The sequence below is a fragment of the Tursiops truncatus genome, chromosome 7, assembly GCF_011762595.2.
Source record: "Tursiops truncatus isolate mTurTru1 chromosome 7, mTurTru1.mat.Y, whole genome shotgun sequence".
NCBI lineage: Eukaryota > Metazoa > Chordata > Mammalia > Artiodactyla > Delphinidae > Tursiops > Tursiops truncatus.
The window spans coordinates 51,117,773-51,123,769 of record NC_047040.1 but is presented as its reverse complement, the minus strand read 5'-3'; the positions used below and the strand labels follow the sequence as shown (position 1 = coordinate 51,123,769).

The 5,997-nt window shown below is 36.6% G+C and overlaps 1 protein-coding gene across 2 annotated transcripts in view; it reads left to right on the top strand.

Moving 5' to 3' along the window:
* The window catches only part of PPP1R1C (protein phosphatase 1 regulatory inhibitor subunit 1C), a 129,438-nt gene that overhangs the window by 27,653 nt on the left and 95,788 nt on the right, over positions 1-5,997 (top strand). The gene's annotated exons all lie outside the window — the stretch shown is intronic.

The window sequence follows — 5,997 nt, the reverse complement described above, 5'->3', positions numbered from 1 at the left end:
AAGGATAAAAGAAAATGTTTGAAGAAAGCTTAAGTAGAATGAGTGGTCCCTTGGGGTCCTTCCTGCCCTGAACACTATTTTGCATGTTTCCCTGACAGCCTCAGAAGAAATCACAACTCTTTTCAACATGTAGTTTCTCCTTCTATCCTTGGATTCTTTTCTTCTTTTTCCATAAAAATTATTTCTCCCCATTCTCCCTTTATCTTTCTTGTTTCTGCCTTGTAACATGAATAGGAGTCTACATCTTAAGAAGAAAACTCTTGTCTTGACGTTTGCCAGCCCCTTTCTTTATGCTACTTGATTCTCTCTGTTTATAACTCGACTTTTCAAGGGTTAGTCTGCCCTTGCTTTTAGAATCTCATTAGTCACACAACCCACTTTACTTTGGCTTTCACTAAATCTCCTCTCTCAAAGGTCACTTTATCCAAACACACTTGTCTATTTTCTGTGCTTACCTTTCTTGACCTCTCAGCTGCTTTTGAAACTAACAACTCCCTTCTTGAAATTCTTTCCACCTTTGGCTTTTGTGATTCCATGTCCTTTTCTCCCACAGCCAGGGTGACTCCTCTTTCTCAGTACTGTTGACTGGTGGCTCTCTGTCCCCACTACCCTCAATAAAGGGTGATTTTCCCAGGGCTCAAATATTTACCCCTTACTCTGCTTCAGAATTAGTGCCACCAGCTGCTTGTCTGGCAGCTATCTCTTTATAGTTTATCCCCTGTACTTAGCATCTCTTCAGCATTTACTGACTTAAATAACAATTATCTTTCATACTGTAATACAAACAACTACACATATATGTTTTTATATTTATTAAACTCACAATTCCTGAAGGTATTTTAATGCCTGTTTTGCAGATTTGTATACTGAAGTTCAGAGAGGATAGTACAAGGTCTGTGAAATGAACTTAGGTTTATCTGACTACATCTTATACTGCTCTTGCTTTACCAAGATGTTTTTAATTTTCATTTGCATGCAAAACACTTCTATATGCATTTTCTCACTTGCTTCTTTTAACAGTGCTATCAGATAGATAAATCATATGTTCTTATAATTTCTGTTTTAAAGATAAGGAAACCTGTTCTTGGAGACCTAAATGAATTTCCTTATTGGTAGACACTAGAGTCGCTTCTCAAACCCACGTATTCTGATTCCAAGTCAACTTTTCTTTCTATTTATCACTCTGGGACATGGATATATTGCTTTATAATTTTCCATGAGTTGTTTCATGAAGGTGTGCTTTGTATACTCCAGTAAATAGATTTATAGGGTGAGATTGCTCTATATATGGCAGAGAGCTAATCAATGTTATTGACTGAATTTCCACTTTAAAATAATATTAGTTATTGTGAAATCTGAATTTTCCAAACATATTATTAATTTAGAGTTTTGTAAATGGAAAGTTTTAATTCTTATTGCTTTTATCTAAAAATTTTCTGTGATATTTCTGTATGAGAGGTATGCCTGAACTTGAATGGTGCCCCCAAACTCATAGTCACAAAATATTTTTTTAAACTAATTACAAACAAAACAAAAACAACCTCCTAAATACATTTACATTATAGACATAATAGAACTGTATAACTACTTTGACAATTTTCCAACAGTGGCAGTAAAGATCTTGTTCTAATAAGACCACTACAATCTCTTAATTTTCCAATTGGTGAAAAAAAATGTCTTAAGGAAAGGGTGAAGTAGAAACTGGCAATGGCCCTGGAAAGAGAAAACAAACAAATAAAAAAAACAAAAAAGCTAAAGGGAGCTCTTCTAATAATCCAAAATAGGTATAATTTATAATAGTGTAAGCAAAGTACATAATTTTGATGCAGACCAATATGGGTTGTGATTATAGGGACACATATGTTAATACAACTTAAAGCATTACATTATGACAATCGAAGTCACCACCATGGGAAAGATGAGCTGAAATATGAATAAATGAACCTTCTGCAACTCAAGCGGAATCTCTATGATAGTCTCTTCAGAGGTGTGGTAGAAGAGTCCTCCACTGTTCCAGGAGGAGGTGGGGAGTAGACTCTTGAAAGGTTTCTTCTAACTGTAAGAATCAATTAATATGGCCCAAGCCATCTAAGTCTTATTTACTGAATGAATGTTTGTTATTTTTCTAAAATTTTAGAATTTTTACTACAGGAAAGCAGATGTTAGTCATTTACCTTTGATTGTTTTAAGCTTCTCTGGGGAAAAAGAACCGAGGGGACCTAATGAGGTAAAAAGAAGGTAGATAAAAGGGCAATTAGTAAAATAAACTCTAAATAAACTCTAAAAAGTCTCAAGAAGGTGTTTACTCCTTCCCAGAAAAAACAGGAAGTGGTCATTGCAAACAAATGGACCATTACCTTAGACATCAGAGCTACTCACCTGGCATACTGTAAGTGATCTTTAGTTACCTGTAAATGAGATGGTCAGAAACAGCAAGAGGAGAAGAGACCACAGTTGAAAAGCCGTAAATTAATGTGGATTACAATCTGGGTTAGACTACAAGACAGATCCTACAATGGGTTGTCAATGAATAACTTGTAAGGAGATGTTTCTTTTAGTCTTGATCTAAATTGTATGTTCTTTAAAAATGTGTTTAGTTAATTTACACTATTATTTAAAAGAAACAAATAATTAAAGAAATCCCACCACATATTTTAGGAAACAAATTGATTAAAAAAATTTGGTTAATACAATCTTCACACTCAAGTCAATTCACATTTTCAATTAAATTCAAAAGGTATTTTGAACCACTGAGCTGGGCTCTAGGGGAAAATCAGAGATAAAGAAAGCATAACTCATAAATTTTGGTAAATACAATTTAATGGAGCTACATTACAGACTCTCCCTCCTCAGTTCTTCATAAAATTGTTTTTCAAAAGTAAACCCAGCAAGAATATAATAAGATAAAAACTTGCAAAACCCAAAAGAGCACAAGGGTAAAATCACGTCATGAACTTTATTTTTTAATTAATTTTTTAAAAATTTTGGCTGCATTGGGTCTTCGTTGCTGTGCACGGGCTTTCTCTAGTTGCGGCGAGCAGGGGCTACTCTTTGTTGAGGTGCTCAGGCTTCTCACTGCGGTGGCTTCTCTTGTTGTGGAGCACGGGCTCTAGGCATGCATGCTTCAGTAGTTGTGGCTTGCGGGCTCTAGAGAGCAGGCTTGGTAGTCGTGGTGCATGGGCTTAGTTGCTCCACAGCATGTGGGATCTTCCTGGACCAAGGCTTGAACCCATGTCCCCTGCATTGTAGGCAGATTCTTAAGCACTGCACCACCAGGGAAGTCCATCATGAACTTTAAAAAGTGTCAGCCAAGGAAATTACAATTCTGTCCCAACTCAGAATAGCTCCTTAGTCCTCCCCTATCCTCACCCCCGCCCCCATAAGTAGTACAATATATTCTATGAATTTTTACTTAAAATCTTCTGCTTGGAGAGACCTCTATTCAGGGGCATCCAATAAAAATCATGGAGGAGAAAATAAAACTGTGAAGCGTAGAAGCTGTCATCTACCAGTTTAAAATCTTAGGCTCTCAATAGAAGCTTCGAAAACCCATTAGAGATCATCATATCCAGGCTTCCATATTTAATGGGAAGAATAAGGGTACCCCTCTTATGAATAGTATACATTGCTAACTGGTGGAGTGAACCCTAATGTAGGGAATTTAAATAAGATGTTGAAGAAACAGAAGAGCCAAGACCAATGGAGCTCTCCTTCCTCACTCCTCCCCTATTAAGTCCTTAGGTTATGCAAAAGTGGACACACAAAATGAAAACGTCTTCAACTGTAACCGGATAAGAAAGTAAATAAGTGAAATATAAAGTGGTGACTGTATTAAGCAGAATTTTCCACAGCTTATCCTATGAAAAAAACTGAATGGCAATTTTGTAAATATAACACAAAGAAAAAAGAAAAACTATAATGTGGCTTGCTAAATACAGACCAAGAAGGCAGTATAGAACAAGCTATGCAAGAAAAAGAAGAAAATTTACTCAACAATACTTAACAATACAAAAAGTGCTTATCATATCATAGTCTCATAGCTAAAACTTGAGATAAGAGAGAATGAAACAAAAGGCAGACTACCGACCAAAATGACACCACTATAGGATCAATGAATACATTACAAACAAAAATGAAACGTAATAGGCAAACTAAAACTGTAGTTTCTGATATAGAAGAAAAGCTTGAAATAATTAGGATTCATCCAAAGGGGAAAGACAGATTGAAACAATTAGAAAAAAAGAGAGGGCAAGGCTTCCCTGGTGGTGCAGTGGTCGAGAGTCTGCCTTACGATGCATGGGACGCGGGTTCGTGCCCCAGTCCAGGAGGATCCCACATGCCGCAGAGTGGCTGGGCCCGTGAGCCATGGCCGCCGAGCCTGCACGTCCGGAGCCTGTGCTCCGCAACGGGAGAGGCCACAACAGTGAGAGGCCCGCGTACCGCAAAAAAAAAAAACAAAAAACAGAGAGGGCAAAGACAATCCAACTAAGGACAATTGGTCTCACCCCACCCCCACCAAAGGAAAGAAACCCAAAGTTATAGTACCAAATTTTTAATTATAATAATGGAAGAAATAACTGAAGACTGAAAGAGCATCTGATGATCCAATAAAACCTTGTGTAATGTAACCAAGATAAAATAATATTAGTATTAAATTATTAAAATCCAATAATAAATTACTTTTCAGATGTGCAGGCATAAAAAGAAAATTGTTCCTTCTCATAATACACTAGGTTACAGAAAATGATAGAGGCAGTAGCTACATAGCTCTAGAGGAAAGCGTAACCCAACATATTTACACCAGCCAAATTATCTTTGTATCTCAAAGTACAGATATCCTCAAACATGCAAGAATTCAGAAAAGAGTTTATTAGGCCCTCTGAAAAAAAAATTAGTAGTGATATCCAGCTAATTGAAAGGGAAATTAAAACAAAAAGGATTCAGGATGAAGAAACTGTGATACATTTGTAAGCATTCTCACAATTAAGATTAAACAACTATGTTTTAGAAGAGAATATAAATTTTACAAGCCTTGAAATATAACAATAAGAACCAAAAAGTTCAGGACTTAGGGAAGAAGTTTGAGGAAAAATAAAAGTACAAATTTCTTCATTTTTCATAGGATAGTCAATTAATAATAATTATATTTGAAATATTAGTTAAAAATAGTGTTCTCTATTACCTTTTTAAAAAATCATGTTAAGAGTGATCTTTATCGAGCTGTTACCTCTTTGGTGAAGAAAAATTTACTTGAACTCTACCAATTTCTAAAATTTTACCTCAGTGTTTTTTTCTCCCATTACATTACAGAAATATTATAGTACTCTTAACAACCAGACAACTGTCAATCATATACTGATGACTTCCAAATCAGTTACTTGAGCCTAAAATATTGCTTGATCTTTAAATATCTATGTTTAAAAGTTGTCTGGGGCTTCCCTGGTGGCGCAGTGGTTGAGAATCTGCCTGCTAATACAGGGGACACGGGTTCGAGCCCTGGTCTGGGAGGATCCCGCATGTTGCAGACCAACTAGGCCTGTGAGCCACAGCTACTGAGCCTGCGTGTCTGGAGCCTGTGCTCCGCAAAAAGAGAGGCCGCGATAGTGAGAGGCCCACGCACCACGATGAAGAGTGGCCCCCGCTTGCCACAACTAGAGAAAGCCCTTGCACAGAAACGAAGACCCAACACAACAAAAATAAATTAATTAATAAACTCCTACCCCCAACATCTTCTAAAAAGAAAAAAAAAAAAGTTGTCTGTACATTTTATTTTGGGTGTCCCAGAGGCATATCAAAATATGTCAAAAAATGAATTTATCATTTTCTTTCACTTGCCCAAATTTGCCCCTTCTCATGTATTCTTTAACATCCAACCAATCCCCAACTACTGCCAATTTTATCTTCTAAATATTTCTCAAATGTAGCCCACATCTTCATTGCTACCACTTCTTAACTCAGGCTCTTATCATCACTGTTCTTTTCCAATAACCTGCCTGA